The sequence below is a fragment of the Schistocerca serialis genome, chromosome 6, assembly GCF_023864345.2.
Source record: "Schistocerca serialis cubense isolate TAMUIC-IGC-003099 chromosome 6, iqSchSeri2.2, whole genome shotgun sequence".
NCBI lineage: Eukaryota > Metazoa > Arthropoda > Insecta > Orthoptera > Acrididae > Schistocerca > Schistocerca serialis.
Genome location: NC_064643.1, coordinates 497,015,616 through 497,034,985, shown reverse-complemented (window position 1 = coordinate 497,034,985; position 19,370 = coordinate 497,015,616).

Here is a 19,370-nt window from a genome sequence, read left to right as displayed (position 1 = left end):
ACTGCCTGTCGAATTTCTGGGACAGTTCTGAAGCGAATGCCACGAAGTGGTTCCCTCATCTTCGGAAACAAATCAAAGCCACAAAGACTTACGTCCGGCGATTAAGGTGGATGATACAGTACTCCCAGTCCCATCGACCGAACAGAGCAGCTACAGATTGCGCTGTATGCGCCTGCGCATTGTCGTGCAAAATGTTGGGTGGGTTGCGCAGAAAGTGTCGCCGCTTCTTTCGCAATGGTGGTCACAGGTAATGCTCCAAAAATGAACAGTAATATTGTGCATTGACGGTCTGCCGTGGAGGAACGTAATGCGTTAGGATAACACCATCACAGTCGTACACAAGAATCACCATAACTTTCACCATACTGGGGCTCTGACACACTTTCGACTTTCGCGGCGATCTATAATGACACCATTCATTGGATTGGCGTTTCAGTTTTGGCTCGTACGATGTGACCCATGTCTCATCCAGTGTTACGATACGGTGTAAGAAAGCCTCTCCTTCACGCTCGTAGCGCTCCAAGCGCGTCTGAGCAGCGTCATTCCGCATCCATTTCTCCATTTCCGTCAAGTCATGTGGAACCCATCGTAATGCAATTTTTCGCATGCCCAGGCATTCCTTCAGGATGCGAATCACAGTCGTATGCAGTAATCCGGTTTCGTGGGCGAGCTCACGAATCGTATGGCGTCGATCACTGTCCACTAACGCGGCAACAGCATGCACTTCTTCTTCAGAGACGCTAGAACGATCTGCCCGATGCGTATCTGCCACAGTTTGCCGACCTTCGTTGAAGGCTTTTACCCAACGTGCCGCTGTTCTGTACGGCCATGCCGATTCACCATACGCCCCTTGAAGACCTTGATGACACTGTCGTGCTGTACGACCTCTGGCACATTCAGTATTGATCCAACTTCGTTGTTCCTGTTTCGAAAACATAGTGACACCGTTACGTCAGACCGCTCGCTCACAAGTGACTGTGTCTCCCTCGATGGTGCGCACGATGGTGACGTGGGACGGGCGAGTCCATTTGCTCGGAGGTAAGGTACGAATGTCAACAACACGTGTTGTCAGCGACAATAGTAGATTCCATTGCATAGTGTCTCCACAACAGTGTTGCCACTACTTAAGTTCCAACCTATGTATTAACAGATACAGTCAAATGCGAAGAATAATCAACAATCCAGCAGCGCTGCATGCCTGACGGTAGCAGAAGGCGTGGGCCGCGACGGTGCAGTCACTGCTGGAGTACCAGTTATTCTTAAAGTTTTACTGTCCCTGTTAACACGTATCGATAAAATACATATCGCACTAAACTAATCAAGAACTACTCTGTCAAATGATCACGTAAAATTCCGTTTCAAAAATAATTTTGTCTGTACCGGGATACCAAACCAACGCTTTCCGTCGACACTGGGAGTCAGACGAAAGACGTGATGGGCACTACTTATTTGGACTGATTCCAGCTACGCAATGGAAAAACGTATTTGCAAATATTTGCTGAAACACCAGAGATAAATCTCCTGACGCGCGCGCGCGCGTGTGTGTGTGTGTGTGTGTGTGTGTGTGTGTGTGTGTGTGTGCGCGCGCGCGCGCGCGCGCGTGCGGAAGTTATATGTTTATATTCACACGAAGAAACTGTTGCGAGAATTTTCGGGTGTATAACTTGTATCCAAACAGTTTTTTTTTTTTTACTGATGGGTTATTTAGTGTCTCCCCGTTTCAGAGACAGTGATTAGGCCATTCTGCTGGGGTCAAGGGGTGTCTCAGCCTCCACATTGCGTCCTATTTTTAGTTTCACGGAAATTATTTTTGTGCCAACATTTCTAGAGACTCCACTTTTGGTCCCCCTTTCCATGATACAGCCTCTGTCCACTTCAGCAGCCTCCCTTTTTACGCAAACGTCCCTCTTCTTCTCGCTTAACAACGGCCAATCATGGCTGCTTTGCATCTCCCCGAGTTTTACTTTCTTGCTCAGCTGAAAATTCCATAGCTATCGAAAAAATACAGGATTTAGATGCAGAGTCCATCAATAAATTGCAAATATCCTGCCACATATTTTATCACCTATAATACAATAATTTACGATTTACCTCAACTTTATGGATTACAGGATATTGTTTTGGGAAATTAGCATGGATAGGGAGGCAAAAATTCAGTGGCGCGTCTCAGGATGACTTCGAGCGTCGATTTCGCTCCAGACCTCAGTTCCTAACGTCTCTATCTTGTCTGGTTTCGGTTCTTGAGAAATAAACAGATGTCATTCGTCTACAAAAGGATAGACACCTCACTGGCAACGTCCCCAGTAGAGTTCAAGCCGTCATCAATAGATGTCCACATACTTTTAATGAGATAGTGTATGTTCTGCTACAGCTACCCTTTCAAAGCTTATAAGGTGATTAAAACAGCGTTGTTACGTTTACTTTTTATTTGAACCACACATGTCTTTCTGATGGTGACTTATTACCTTACAGTTGAGCAGCTCACATAGGCTGTAACTAACCTAGAGAAAATCAACAAGGGCCCATTTAGAACCGAACAAGTGATTCAGTAACGTAGTTTTCACAGTAACGATCATTCTAACTAAACAAAGTGCCAGTTGACTGTTTGTACATTCCGATGCTCAAGTTCTACCAGGACAAACATTACGTAATGAATGATGGGCGACGATTGACTGGCATAAAAGTTTACGTAATGACTACTGGACGCAGAACGACTGTGGGTTCGTGTGCTATGTCTATTGAAAGACGTGAGCAGGACTGTTCTTACAAAATCTTAAAATAAAAAGCTGTTACATTTTAGGTATTAATATGAACACAGAAAAAAATGTTTAAGGCTGTCCCTAAATCAGACACATAATAGTTCTCTTGTGTGGCGCGAAAGTTTTGACGTGCTCTTTGATCTACAAACGCCCGGAAAGAATTTTCTGGAAGTCTAAATTTTCTAACTGGGGTACTTAACTGACTAACATGTAATTTTGGTAAAAGAATACATTTTTTGGATCATAAACTTTAGTCCTACAAGATAATAGAGGATTACGTTATAAGATTAGAACATCCTAGAATACTACGATTTTTAATAGGAATAACTTTTATTTTTAACAGAAATAACTTTTGAAGTACTAAGTTCACATGCAAAGAAATAAACCAAAGAGGAGAATCAGTGCTTTTAAATAAGGTACGTCAATCCTAAAACACGATTTAAATGAATTGCAAATTTGGAGTATTTCTTTATGGGAAATGTTTCCACCTCCACTATCTACATGTGGGGCGGCGGTTAAGTTTGTAAAAATAAAATCTGATTGCTGTATAAATGATTGCATGTAGAATCAGTTTCTGGCTTTTAGAATGTTGTTAATGCTGTTTTTCGCCGTTCTCAACACTGGCTCTCTATTTACTTTTTAGCACCCAGAAAGTGATTTAACAAAACGTGGAGCCAGTAATTAGAGATCCTAGTGCCCACTTCATCTGAGAATATCATTATAGCTGCAGCTTATAGCTCTGAGGAATTAGGAGATTGTCCGGGATTTCTAATCAAAAACGGTTTTCCAAAATAGTTGAGTAAATTCTGAAATTCACTGATAAAAAACACAAGTATCGCTACAACCTAATTAACAGAGCAGTTCAGAGTCTAATGCGCTGATGCAACTATAAATGTCCGAATTAAATGTTAAAAAGAATGCTCGCCATAATTTGATGAGAGTATTTCATCAAACGCCACACTAAATAATTGGTAGAATGTCTGTCCCGCGACGGCACGTGAAAATACGACAATACGCAAACTGAAGCTAGATAATGAAAATCATCCCAGAATTAACACTTCACTTGAAATGTTTTCATGGTTCCGCGTATCTCTAGTAACTTAATACGGCACCCGAGGCTGTTTGTAGCAGTGATACCGATGCGACGCGACTCCCGACACAGATGGCGTGTCATTCAGCGTCTGGAGAGAACTGGGGCCTTCCTTCCTCGTGCAACGTTCTTATATATAAAGCCGTGGTGCGGACGGCTAAGGGAACGCCTGATCAAATTGGCTCTCCCGACTAGCCGCTGGGCTAGTAACGCACCACTTCAAGTTACATAATAATTTATAGCTTCTTTTGCTGATGACCGATGAAGCTCTTAATTTAAACGTGCATTCAGCACGCAGGTAAGTATTGATAATAAAATTTTGACATGGCTATGTTAAATACTTTGGGCGAGAGAATTAATTAAATTACACTGCATGCAGTAGATGAGCTCTGAACTGGCCCTTTTGAGATCCGCTATCGCTATAATTTTATAGGTATTCAAAAGAAACTTTTCACATCGTCATAGTCATAGCGGACCTCCAACCTATTTAAATCTAAACATCCTAGCCTTATTTATTAGCCTACTAAAGTTATCGAACTGATATTTAACACACATTAATTTAGTATTTCTTCTGACATGGTAGAAAAGTTTTAGGTCATTTGCTTGATTTTTAAGGTATTGCGCAACATTTATGACGTCAGAGCTAGTTACAGCAGACTGGCTGGCACACAATGGAAACTGATGTGAATTTACTACAGCGTGAGTAGGCTGCTTCCCTACATCACCCTCTACTTAAATTTTTTGTTTATGAATGTTAATGAATGAAAAAAAATTTAATTACAAAAAGGGAAGCAAGAGTACAGTTTAACTCCCTATGAAAAATCAAAATTGAAATATAAACCTGTAGAAACATTAAAGAAAACTGATTACCTACATTAATTATTTAAATTGTAGGCATGTTCACTGTCTTTTAAACAATGTCATTACTCAAAATTTTAAGCAAAGTCAATGAAATATTTTGGCATACATATTGCCTTAGACAAACAAACACATACAAATTGAAAAATCATGAAAATCTTAGATCCATTAAATACATTAAATACATTTTTACGTACACAAATTCAAAGAAAATAACATGATATATAAACAGATGATTATCTCTTAGCAGTATTTTCTAAACCTGAAAGAAAATTTCACAAATAATTTTTACACACGTGGTTGTAGCCGCTTTGGCTGGCGTCCTACACTTCCATTCACAAGGGTAGAGGAGGGGAAGTTGCTATGGTGTGCGTCCTTCACGTTCACTCTAAATTACATGGGGGAAAGGGGAGGGGTCACTGTGAGTTGTGTCCAAGTCACTCCACGCTTTCACGCAGCTACCAGGCTGCCATTATCGGGTTTGTCCTGTAGAACAAACAAAAAGAGTGCCTCAGACTCTGTTCACTTAATATCTATGGGTGGGTCACAATGAAATGGGGATATATACATTTTATCCTTCAATATTTTGCTGGAACAAAGTTAACAGAACTTTTTCAGTATTACTCTCGTGGTTACTTAACTGTCATAAAATCGTTAAATAAATGGCTCAAAACGCCTTTAGTCATGTATTAGAGAAAATTTATGCTCCTAAGGCATACAATCATAAATCATATATAATCTGAATTTATTATTTCTGGGCCGGAACACTGAACCAATGCTCGGTACATTCCTGATACATTTGTATTTTAAGCACTTAACTGACTCATCTTTGATTACCTTATTCTTAGAGATAGTATGAGTATGATTAGTGGTTGTTTTCTCAGCTTTGTACATGTGAGTAACTTTTGGTAATAGTACAGTTGTGAGTGTTCAAAACACACTACGTTTAGTTGACTACTAAATCCACTTATTGGTCCTCTGCTGTTGTCAGTTCCACATCTGCAATTAGGTACTTACTTACTTTGAAGTGTATTTATGCTGAGCTAAAATAATGTTTCACGTCTGTCAGTATGTTACTTATTTATTTTGCTAGTGTATGTACTTATTTAATACTCACTCTATTAATATTTAAAGCATAGGATAGCACATTTATTTCATATTCATAGTGTACTGCAGCTGATTAGTTTGCTCACGTGGCAATCCATTTCCACTCGATCGGACGCTGAAACCTCAGGTAGTCTCTCTCAGACCTACCACTAAAGTGCATCAAGTAATTATGGACGAGCGTAATGCTAAATTCCTTAAACCTATAGGACACCATGAGCTGCTCTGTCTCATCTAACATAAGGGTACCTATGGTCGCATTCACGCCTCCAATTCATAACCTCAATACGTGTAGGTGTATCCTGTCACACACTACACTAAAATAATGGCCAGCTCCAACCTTATAAATACTTCAGGGACGCGTCCTTCACGTCTCAACCACAAACACTGCTCAATTCTATTACACTGCCTTTCCTTGCTACACAAGGTGAGTTCATCTTTACAACTTATCTGCATATTTTTCCTAACACTAAGCAATCTCTTTTACTATTTCTTAGTTAGCTCTAATGCATACACTAGGTTTCACTACCACTTCAGATCCTGCTTGTACATGAATTCATATATCTTTTTAAATTACTGTTGGTGGACCATTTCCAATAAAACAACACTTTGTACTTATTATATTACCAGGGTTCTATACATACTTGTTACTCAAATACATTTTATATCTTAATTACGTCATACTCCTCTATTGTTTGTCACTATTAGGTTTGTCACATTAGGTTTTTTTTTTTTCACTAATCGGTAGATAGAATGGTTACATAACTCATGGCTTGATAGCAATGACAGAAAATTTTTATGTCTGGAAAGAAGAGGTCGAAATTTTTGAGGACAGGAAAGAGGAAGAATGAGTGAGATCTGAAATGGGAAAGAAGATCTCACACAGCTGGGACTGCACAGCTGCCACACTGTGTAGAGGTTACAGAACAACCTCCTCCCTACAGCCTTCATTGGTTTAGTGCTGTATTGATAACCATACCGGAAAATTTAATGTATGAAAGAAGAGGTCGAAATTTTTGAAGACAGGAAAGAGGAAGAATGAGTGACACCTGAAAGGGAAAGAAGATCTCACACAGCTGGGACTGCACAGCTGCCACACTGTGTAGAGGTTACAGAACAACCTCCTCCCTATAGCATTCATTGGTTTAATGCTGTAAAGAAGAGTTAGAAATTTTAGGTGGATAGAAAAGATGAAGAGTGAGTGAGACCTGAAAAGGAAAGAAGATCTCACACAGCTGGGACTGCACAGCTGCCACAATGTGTAGAGGTTACAGAACAACCTCCTCCCTACAGCATTCATTGGTTTATTGCTGTATTGATAATCATACCGGAAAATTTAATGTATGAAAGAAGAGGTCGAAATTTTTGAGGACAGGAAAGAGGAAGAATGAGTGAGATCTGAAATGGAAAGAAGATCTCACACAGCTGGGACTGCACAGCTGCCACACTGTGTAGAGGTTACAGAACAACCTCCTCCCTACAGCATTCATTAGCTTAATGCTGGCTTGATAGTCATAACGGAAAATTTTAGTATTTGGAAAGAAAAGGTCGAAAATTTTAGCGGATAGTAAAGAGGAAGAATGAGTGAGACCTGAAAAGGAAAGAAGATCTCACGCAGCTGGGACTGCACAGCTGCCACACTGTTTAGTGGTTACAGAACAACCTCCTCCCTACAGCATTCATTAGCTTAATGCTGTATTAATACCCATACCGGAAAATTTAATGTATGAAAGAAGAGGTCGAAATTTTTGTGGATAGGAAAGAGGAAGAACGAGTGAGATCTGAAATGGGAAAGAAGATCTCACACAGCTGGGATTGCACAGCTGCCACACTGTGTAGAGGTTACAGAACAACCTCCTCCCTACAGCATTGATTCATAACCTTTGACCACGCTACGTCGATCTGAAAATACTTTATGATGCCTTTTTAGAACCTGTCTCAGTTCTTCCTTTTGATTGTCTGAAATCTTATCGATTTCCTGCAATTCCACCAATTATTCTTAGTCCTGATACCCTCATTACTGTAAGCTTGTCTTTACCAAGTAATGCATCAAAGAAGGACTGAGATATCGCACTCACCTCACTTCCACTGTCTAAGAGACAACGTACATTGATACCCAACATATTCACTATTATTATAGGGTGGCTTATTCTAGGTTGTACAGGTGGTTCCTCACATTCATCTAATAGTTCCTTTTGGATTTGTCTCCAACTAAAGTGATCGACATCTGTCTTCATTACATTTAGGTCACAGTGTGTAGGGGTTTCCTGAATTACATTTTCATCTGCCTTTTCCAGTCGGTCTATTAATTTTAAATCGAAACACCGCACGACTTCATTACATTTAGTTTGCTGAACATGACCCAAATTACTATAGTCTGAACGATTCTGCGCCTCCAGAGCGGGCATAACATTAGTTACAGCTAAACCACTTTCACCATTATCGTCGGTTTCCTTCTCAAGTGACAACTGGTCACAGCTATTGGGTTCATCGACCCTCAACAGCCTACCCTCTACATTCTCACTTATCTCCTGTCCTAAATCTATTAGTACATTATCAACATCCTGCACAGGCATTTTAGATAAGAGCACATCATCTTCATCGTAAATATAAGCATGAATTTCTTCAGCTTCTTCACCTGTCAATTCAGTATTTTGTAGCTCCTCCCTATCGTTACACTGCTGCGCCTTCTCTTTCTCTTCCCACTTAGAAAGCGTCTCTAACACGGTATCTATCAAATACTGTGAGTGACCTAATATTTCTGTTGTATCCTTAGATGCTACCGACACTTCATCCATCCGTTCAGTTTGAGTATTCTGATCTGTCTTACCAATTCCCGTAACTACTGGCTTAGGAAAAGTAACCGCCTGGTGAGCGCCAGTGTCCTCATAGACGGGAACTAGTTTTCCTGCTTCGGCCTACTACTGTTTCCTTTAGTTTCATTATAGTTAGCTGGCATAGCATTGCTTTCCGCGCGGTTGTTTACCTGCATAATTCTGTTTGGAACTACATTACTGTCATTTGGATGCCATTGTTGGTTCTGATAATTATTTCCCCAATTCCTACCTCTCTTAGGATGGCGAACGCCTACTGTTCTGATGTTTACATTGCCATGTTGCTCGTTCCTAAAATTACTACTATTATTATTAGCATTTCTGTTATTACGTGCTTGCTCCTCATTGGCAGCAACACGTTCTACACGTTCCAGATATTCAATGAAACGATCCAGATTGTCTCTAGGAGCAGATATAATTCTAGTTTGCCAATACCATGGCAGTTTGGCTTCAAGACCTAGTATAATCATTTCTGGTTTTAGCTTTTCTGCCAAATGAGACAAACGTGAGATCCATGACCTAGCAAACTCTTTAATTGATTCCTTGCCTCAATTGAAGCGTTTTCCACTCCAAAATTCTCTCAACACTTCATTTTGCTTATTACTAGACCAATACTCATTAATGAAAGCTGTTTTAAGCTCCGCTAATGTTTTACACTTCAACATAACATCAGCTGATCAACGCATGGCGTCACCTGCTAAATGGCTTCTAATAAATGAGATTTTCTCTCGTTCAGACCAAGTTGGTGGAATCACATCTTCAAAATCGTTCCAGAAATCTAGCGGGTGGATACTTTTATCTGGATCGAACCGCAAGAACTGCCGACACCCGATAAAAGCGGCATTTGCAGCTACCACTTGTTGTATATTACCATTACCAGAAGTTACTGAAGCTACTTTACTCTCAATGTTAGCAATGTTAGTGCTAATATTTTCTACTTTCATTTCAACATTATCTACTCTTTGCACAATATGAGTAGTATCACTTTTGATTACATCTACGTCTGCTTGACATGTTTACTTTTATATTAACATCTTTAAATCTATCTGAGCACAGTTCAGATTCCGCCTCGATCTTTTCTGTTAACTTGTGCTCCAACTTCGCATCTTCCATTTGGAAGTCCTTGCGAACCTCAGCAACTTCGGATTCTACTGTTTTATACATTTCATAAAATTGTTGAGCAACCTTTTTCTTAATATCCTCATGATTGTAATCAATTTTATAATTCAAACTGTCTAGATCCTCTTTCAACTTATTGCAACCAGCCTTGAAGGTATCGTCCATTACCTCCAATCGTTTATTAAAATTAGTTTGACTGGCCACAATCCTGTTATTTACCTCAATTATATTAGATTTTAATTCAGCATTCATTCTAGCATTACTGGCTGATATTTCAGCATTATTGGATTCTAATTTATTGTCCATTGCCTCAAACCGCATATTAAAATTTGTTTGATTGGCTACCATTTCAGACTTTAATTCAGCTGTCATTTGTGCATTACTGGCAGCTATTGCTTGTAGTATAACATTTAAATCAATAGCTCCAGCATCTTTGGGTTGCTCACTAGCTGGCTTTTATCACACTCAGGTGACAAAAAACTAGCTCCAATACCAGAATCATCAAAACTAAATGAAACTTCTGATTGATTAGTCATATCGAACTTCTCCTTCTTAAACTCTACCATCTCTGATGACTGTTTCATTTTTAATTCATCAGAGAAACTATCATCCAATAAATTTTCAATTTCTACTTTCTGCTTTACTACAGGGGTCTCTATTATTGAATCATTGCCCCTTCGCACACTACTGTCAGGAGACAATACTTCATATTTCACTTTAACATTACTACTTTCATGCATGTTTATACTTGAAACATTGTCTGAATTTACAGTTCCCTCAACAGACATAGGTTCTAATTTAAGTTTAAACTCAGTTTCTTTTGGCGGTTCCATCGCCGACAGTCTTTTAGTGCAGGTTAGTAAAATTTTTAACAGCTTTTCACTTAACTTAGTTCCTTCTGCACGACGTATGGCGTTGCCGGCGTGGCGTACCAGGATTCCTGATGCGACGTGGCACGTTGAACTGCAGACTGCTCTCCGACGGCTGTTGTGTGTTTGCGTGGCCCGCAATTGCAGGCGCTGCGCCGGCTGCTCCAGAAGACGACTGCGGTGCGGCGAGACTGGCTTCTCGCGATGCCGGCAGCACCGCTAGACTCAGTGCCAGCTCAGTCAATCCAGATGTGTTGTTAATCCAATTGCGTCGTCCACATTCACACGTAACACATTCACTGTTCTATACTCAGTTGCGTGTCGCCTTTCACTCGCGAATCCGAATAGTTAAAAATCACTTTCACTTAGTTGATTTCCCGGCCGATGCAGCATATGTGGGGCGGCGGTTAAGTTGTAAAAATAAATAAATTGCTCTTTAATTGCTTGCATGTAGAATCAGTTTCTGGCTTTTAGAATGTTGTTAATGCTGTTTTTCGCCGTTCTCAACACTGGCTCTCTATTTACTTTTTAGCACCCAGAAAGTGATTTAACAAAACATGGAGCCAGTAATTAGAGATCCTAGTGCCCACTTCATCTGAGAATATCATTATAGCTGCAACTTATAGCTCTGAGGAATTAGGAGATTGTCCGGGATTTCTAATCAAAAACGGTTTTCCAAAATAGTTGAGTAAATTCTGAAATTCACTCATAAAAAACACAAGTATCCCTACAACCTAATTAACAGAGCAGTTCAGAGTCTAATGCGCTGATGCAACTATAAATGTCCGAATTAAATGTTAAAAAGAATGCTCGCCATAATTTGATGAGAGTATTTCATCAAACGCCACACTAAATAATTGGTAGAATGTCTGTCCCGCGACGGCACGTGAAAATACGACAATACGCAAACTGAAGCTAGATGATGAAAATCATCCCAGAATTAACACTTCACTTGAAATGTTTTCATGGTTCCGCGTATCTCTAGTAACTTAATACGGCACCCGAGGCTGTTTGTAGCAGTGATACCGATGCGACGCGACTCCCGACACAGATGGCGTGTCATTCAGCGTCTGGAGAGAACTGGGGCCTTCCTTCCTCGCGCAACGTTCTTATATATAAAGCCGCGGTGCGGATGGCTAAGGGAACGCCTGATCAAATCGGCTCTCCCGACTAGCCGCTGGGCTAGTAACGCACCACTTCAAGTTACATAATAATTTATAGCTTCTTTTGCTGATGACCGATGAAGCTCTTAATTTAAACGTGCATTCAGCACGCAGGTAAGTATTGATAATAAAATTTTGACGTGGCTATGTTAAATACTTTGGGCGAGAGAATTAATTAAATTACACTGCACGCAGTAGATGAGCTCTGAACTGGCCCTTTTGAGATCCGCTATCGCTATAATTCTATAGGTATTCAAAAGAAACTTTTAACATCGTCATAGTCATAGCGGACCTCCAACCTATTTAAATCTAAACATCCTAGCCTTATTTATTAGCCTACTTAATCTATCTTGCTTCCTTCAGTTTTGAGATGAAAACCAGAAAATCATGAGTTTCCACTAAAATCTTAATTTGTGAAATCCAAAGTACTGTTTTTATTAAATCATTATGAAAGATGAATCTAAATATAAATTTTGAAGTCTCTAGCTCTTTTCTGTTGCGCCAATGATTTTTTTCAGAAAAACGTCCAAATCTCGAAAACGGCTAAAGTTATCGAACTGATATTTAACACACATTAATTTAGTATTACTTCTGACATGCTAGAAAAGTTTTAGGTCATTTGCTTGATTTTTAAGGTATTGCGCAACATTTATGACGTCAGAGCTAGTTACAGCAGACTGGCTGGCACACAGTGGAAACTGATGTGAATTTACTACAGCGTGAGTAGGCTGCTTCCCTACATACACTACTGTTACAGGAGACTGTAGATTATAAACTGAATGATTAATTTTCGTAAAAGAAGAAACTGGAGATTTCATATACTCAAAGCACGTGGTTTATTACTTTATCTGTCTTCGGCAACTGTAGTTGTTTATATCGAAGTACCAGCAACCAGTTGCATAAAAGAAATTTAATTTCCTAAATGATTTTTGGCACTTAGTGCCCTTCATCAGAAGGTTATAACTATCGCATTAATTGAGAGTGTCGATACTAAGATTCATGAAGCCTATTTCTGTGGTCATGTGGTTCATGGTGCCTGCACAAAAAGGTTATGAAGAAGCCAGACAACAAGTGCAGACATCTTGCCAGAACTGGAGCTAATCAGCTAATGATTAGCTGGTTCAAATGGTTCAAATGGCTCTGAACACTATGAGACTTACCATCTGAGGTCATCAGTTCCCTAGAACTTAGAACACTGACACGTAACTAAACTAAAGACATCATCACAGGATTCGAGCCTGCGACCTTAGCGATCGGGCGGTTTCAGACTGAAGCGCCTAGAACCGCTCGGCCACATCGGGAGGCCGGTTAGCTGGTATAAAGAAGAACAAACAACAAGTGTATACATGATAACGGAACTGGAAGTAATCAGCTAATCATTAGCTGTTTAGCTCTAGTTCTGGCATGATGTCTGCAATTGTTCTCTGACGTCTTTGTACCATTTTTGTACATGCACCGTGAAGCACACGACCACAGCACTGTGCTGCATGCTGTTGACACTCGCAAATAATGTGATCGTTATAAGCATCTGAAGGAAGACGCTAAGTTCCCAAAACTGGTTAAGAAATTAAATTTGTTTAACGCAGCTGTTTGCTGATTATTTCGATACAGACACGATTTATGTGTGGTATAGAAAAAAAATTTAAGATGTGTAATCATAGGGAGCTGAGCTATTTCTGTTTGCTACATTTCACAATGAGTGGCACGAATGCGTCAGTAGGTGCACGTACTGTTATCAGTCGGCTGTGCGGGTTGTCGAGCGAACTAGTACAGGCCGGGTGAGCCGGCAGAGAAGCGAGCGCAAGCTACTCTGTGGACGGCCCGCTCCGCTCCGAAAGCAATCACAGCCCCCTTGTTTACAAGCTACTCCATGTTCCGGCGAGTGCGGTCCCCATTCATTACTAACTAGCAACCACCGGGACCCGACCACACCACAGCGTCGGCGGCGGCAGCGGCTGCGTCGGAATCCTCGCCAGGCCGACAACACACACACAAACACGCGCACACACACACACACACACACACACTTGTTTAAGCCGCACAGCGTAAATTATTGAGCTGCAACCTAGGAGCTAACTTTCATAAACCAGAAACACTGGAACGCACGCGCTCCCTCTCCGCACTCAAGGCTCGGGGTGATTATCCATTAAAATGAGGTTAACTGTTTGTCGGCCGGGATGGCACGCGCGAGAGATGCCGCGGCCAAACACGACCCCGACATTCCGCGTATTAAGTCAGCGCAGAAAACGCCCGCACTCTCTGCTCTACGTTGCGTTTTATTCCCCCTCGGCGGCGGAGACCCTGGCCTCGGGTAGCTTAAGCACTGTTGTCGTCATTGTTTTCTGAGTTTGCTCCAACTCGAGTCCAGTCACAATTTGCCTAATTAGAATTTGTGTACCAAGTACCCAACCCGCCTCGTAAACAACGAACTACAGCACGTCGTCTACACCTCAAATGAGTTACATTTTAGTTACTGCACCATCTACATGATCTTTCATAATGAGGTGGAAGGATTCCGTTTGTCAAGCTCCCGGTCATCCAACTTGATGCGGACTCAAAATGACAGGAGACTGCAACGTACGTCGTTCTGGGAAAATATTATGCTTGCTTTTAGCCTGTTACTCCAAGTAGACTCTAATTTTACGATTTTCACCTATCCAGATGACTGAGCCGGGCGATGTGGCCGAGCGGTTCTAGGTGCTTCAGTCTGGAACCGCGCGACCGCTATGGTCCTGCCTCGCGCATGGATGTGTGTGATGTCCTTAGGTTAGTTAGGTTTAAGTAGTTCTAAGTTCTAGGGGACTGATGACCTCAGACGTTAAGTCCCGTAGTGCTCAGAGCCATTTGAACCAGATGGCTGATGGCCATCAACCGCTGCATGACATTCAACCACAGATCTTCATAAGATGACATCACTCACATCCGCTTTATATGTACAAAATACAAAATCGAGCCGCGCGGTCTAAAGCGCCTTGTCGCGGTCCGTGCGACTCCCCCCTCCCCCTCCCCCCTCGGGCATGGTTGTGTGTGTTGTCCTGTCCATAAGTACGTTAGTTTAAGTTAGATTAAGTAGTTTGTAACCTTAAGGACCAATGACCTCAGCAGTTTGGTCCCGTAAGTCCTTGCCACAAATTTCCATTTTTTACAAAATCGAAGAGAAATAGATAACCTTTTTGCAACAATTACGTCAGCTGGAGGTGGAATTTCTCACTAGAACCACCATTCTATTTTTTTGTGTAACCCCACAAACAATAAGGAGCATTTTATGCTGTGTACGACTACATACACAACGGTAAGGAGAGGTGGGCCACAGAATGATGTGGCAACTGCTGTCGCAGTAAACCTGGACAGGAGCAGAATTATTAACACACTAAGCAGATAATTTACTTACTTGTCTTTCTCCAAGAGTATGAAGACTCATTGCAAATAATGCAGCAAGAAACAGAGTCCAGCTAATGCAACAGCAACGACGACGAGATCTCTGAACTAAGGAGGAGGAGGAGGAGGATATTAGTGTTTAACGTCCCGGCGACAACGAGGTCATTAGAGACGGAGCGCAAGCTCGGATGAGGGAAGGATGGGGAAGGAAATCGGCCGTGCCCTTTCAAAGGAACCATCCCGGCATTTGCCTGAAGCGATTTAGGGAAATCACGGAAAACCTAAATCAGGATGGCCGGAGACGAGATTGAACCGTCGTCCTCCCGAATGCGAGTCCAGTGTGCTAACCACTGCGCCACCTCGCTCGGTATCTCTGAACTAAAGCTACAGCCTTGCAGGCATAAAATGTTATCCAAAATTGTACTGAATGTTTTCTCAGAAAATTGTTTTGAGCAATTAGTTCATATCCCACTCGAAGCGTAAATGATTGCGAATGTATACTTGACCTCTTAGCAAGAAATAATCCTGGATTAATTTTTTATTTACTCAAAGACTAGTTTTGGGCCGGAACCCATTTTCAATTGAAATGGTTTTAGTATTTTTCGAAGCACGATTTTGACTATCCGTTACGATGATTTGAAAATGGGTCCCGGCCCGAAACTAGTCACCGATTAAATTAAAGAAAGTGAAATTTGCATCGTGGCTGAGTTCTCTTGGTACCAAATACCTGCAAAATGATCTTGATTACATGCTTTTGTGCAAAGAATGTTTTTAGCATCTAAATCTACATGGTTACTCTGCAGATCACAATTAAGTGCCTGGCAGAGGGTTCATCTAACCGCTTTCAAGCTATTTCTCTAAAGTTCGACTCTCGAACAGTGTACAGGAAAACGAACACTTAAATCTTTCTATGCGAACTCCGATTTCTCTTATTTTATCATGATGATCATTTCTCCCTGTGTAGATGGGCGCCAGATGATTATTTCCGCAATCAGAGGAGAAAGTTAGTGATTGAAATTTCACGACAAGGCCCTGTCTTAAGGGAAAACGCCTTTGTTTTAATGGCTGTCACCTCAATTCACGTACCATGTCCGTGGCACTCTCTCCCCTGTTTCGCTATAATACGAAACGAGCTGCCCTCCTTTGAACTTTTTCGATGTTCTCGGTCAGTCCCATCTAATTTGGATCCCACACCGCACAGCAGTACTCCAGAAGAGGGCGGACAAGCATAGAGTAAGAAGCATCTTTAGTAGACCCGTTGCATTTTCTAAGCGTTCTGCAAATAAATCATAGTCTTTGGCTTGCTTTACACACAGCATTATTTATGTGGTTCTTCCAATTCAAGTTAGTCGTAACTATAATCCAGAAGCATTTAGTTTAATTTGCAACCTTTAGATTTGTGTGATTTGTCGTGTAGCCGAAATTTAGCGGATTTCTTTCAGTACTCATATGGGTGACTTCACACTTTCCATGGTTTAGAATCAGTGGCCACGTTTTGCACTACACAGCCGGCTAAAACACTTTGCAGCTAGTTTTGATCATCTGATGACTTTACAACATGGCAAATGGCTGCATCACCTGCAAACAATCTAAGAGGCCTGGTCAGATTATCACCAGTGTCGTTTATATAGATCAGAAACAGCAGAGGACCTACAACACCTTCTCGGGGAACGCCAAATATTACTCTTGTTTTGCTCGATGACTTTCGCTCAGTTACTACGAACTGTAATCTTTCTGACAGGAAATCACAGATCCAGTCACGTAACAAAGGCGACACTCCACAGGCTCGCAATTTGATTAGAAGGCGCTTGTGAGAAACTGTATAGAAAGACTTGTGGAAATCTAAAAATATGGAATCAGTTTTACATGTCCTGTCGATAGCACCCATTACTTCGGAGAATAAAGAGCTAGTTGTGTTTCACAAGAATGGTGTTTTCTTGATCCAAGCTATGTGTGAATAAATAGTTTTCTTTGAGGTAATTAGTAAGTTTCTAACACAGTATATTTTCCAAAATCCTGCAGAAAATCGACGTTAGTAATATAGGCCAGTAATTCAGCGGATTACTCTTACTTCCTTTATTGGATATTGCTGTGACTTGTACAGCTTTCCAGTCTTTAAGTACGAATCTTTCGAAGAGCGAGCATTTGTTTATCACTGACAAGTATAGAGCTATTGTATCAGCATACTCTCAAAGGAACCTGTCTAGTTTACAATCTCGTCCGGAGGCCATGACAGCTTGTTTGAAATTTCATGCCTTTCATCTACAGTTTTGGTAAGCTATATGGCATTAAGAGAAGAACTTCCCAACATTAGTTTGTTACAGCAAATCTCAGTATTAATTACAAGTGGGACATGATTAGCCTACCACAAATTAACATTATTTCTGCATGAACACTTACTTCAGCATTCACATCTCTCAAGAAGGAATCGAGTGGGAAAAAGAAGAGAATGACGGAACCTGACCCTTTACTAAGAGAAAATTACGAAGTGGGGGTGGCTGACATGAAGGCACCAATGAGGATTGATAAACCGGGAAGTAATTTGCTACAAGGAAGAGAGAATAGCAAAAGAGGACCCCTCACGCATGCTAGGCAAATCACTGGAGCAGTCATCACACGATCCGTAGCTTACTACCGTGTAAATGACGGGTTTCTCAGCCGCGAATAATTACTGTTATATTAAGCAGTACTAAAACCAAACAATTCTCACGTAGACCTAGGGTCAGGAACAAAGCAACAGGCTGATGTCTCATGAATATTAAAGCTTCTAAAAATATTCATTTCACTTACGACATATTGAATAGAATACAACTCGATGAAAGCGAAACAAATGCATGAAAAGCGGATGAATGTACGTAGCGCTGTTATCCACGTGCATGAGACCTCACGGACAAAACGTCTGGTGCTGAGTCCAAGATAGCTTAACATTCAATGAATTTCACACGCAAAAGCATAAAAAATTGAAGCAAGAATAGATAGAAAAACAAGAAAGTGCAGATGCTTTCAAGTTTACTGAATTCCTACACGCATCAAGACTTTGTCTAAATCTGTGTCCAATAGGAACATATGTTTACTACCCATTGCCAGCACGAACACCCTTCCTCAGCCGCAGTCAGCCTGTCTCAAACTGGAGATGAGAATTTGTAGTGGCGGAAATTGGTGCTCGTCATTCTGGCCAATGAGGCCACCCAATATCACCGCGGTGAACTACATGTTGTTCTGGCAAGTAGCCAGAATGCAGCAGGAGGGCTCGTAATTCGCCAAAAATTAGGCAGGGGGACCTTTCTGCATCACCAGACATTCAAAAGAGGGAAGGTTTCAAAGAATGATACTGCTACTTTGGAGAATGAGTAAAGGCGACTCTCTGGCCCCTAAAAGGCATTCAAACGAACCAGGCATACTTTCGAGCTAAACAGTCTAGGCCGGGAAAGCATTCCGTTATGGCTACTTGAGAGACACTGGAGATTTTAAGAAAATAAAACACAAATACCTTTCTCCCAGACTCTCTCAAGTATTAGCGTGGTTTTAGGTGTAGAAAATTAAAGACCTACAGGATGCCAGATAAGAAACGATAAAGATGCCATTGCAGGATTAAATATTACAAAAATATGAAAGATGCGAAATAACGCAATTTTCAGTGGTCTTGCTACAGCAGTCAGCTCTGCGATGAATGAGTATGTCGCATCAGCCAATGATGTGAGGTGCTGTGGCATGCACACTGCGATGGGAGAAGATGGCAGCCATGCATCGAATATGACCCTCTTTCCTTGGGCAGGAATGACCCTGTGCTGCCCCACTGCCTCGACACTAAGTCTGGAAGGTGGACTTAGTGCAGGAAGCTGGTACTGCGACAGTGCAAGAAGCTAGTATTGCGACAGAGGCCTGAACTCGTGACTGCTGCTGGCCGCTCCATATGGTCTGCTCATCTCTCATAGTCCCAACGTCCTGTTAAAACTGCTGGGCTGCAAATGAAACTGCTACCAAATTACCACTATCTATACGAGGTAGCAGCACACCTGTCTGCTCACGTTGTCAGAAACATCACTGGAACTTGTCGGTGGAGAAATCCTGTCGCCTGTGCTGTATATTACCGCTGCGCTGGCAGGTTTCACAAAGTGCGTCTGGCCTGTCTCACAATAAGTCAGCAGCGCTGTTGCTATAAACAAAATGACAACACCCCGCATTTCTCAGTTACC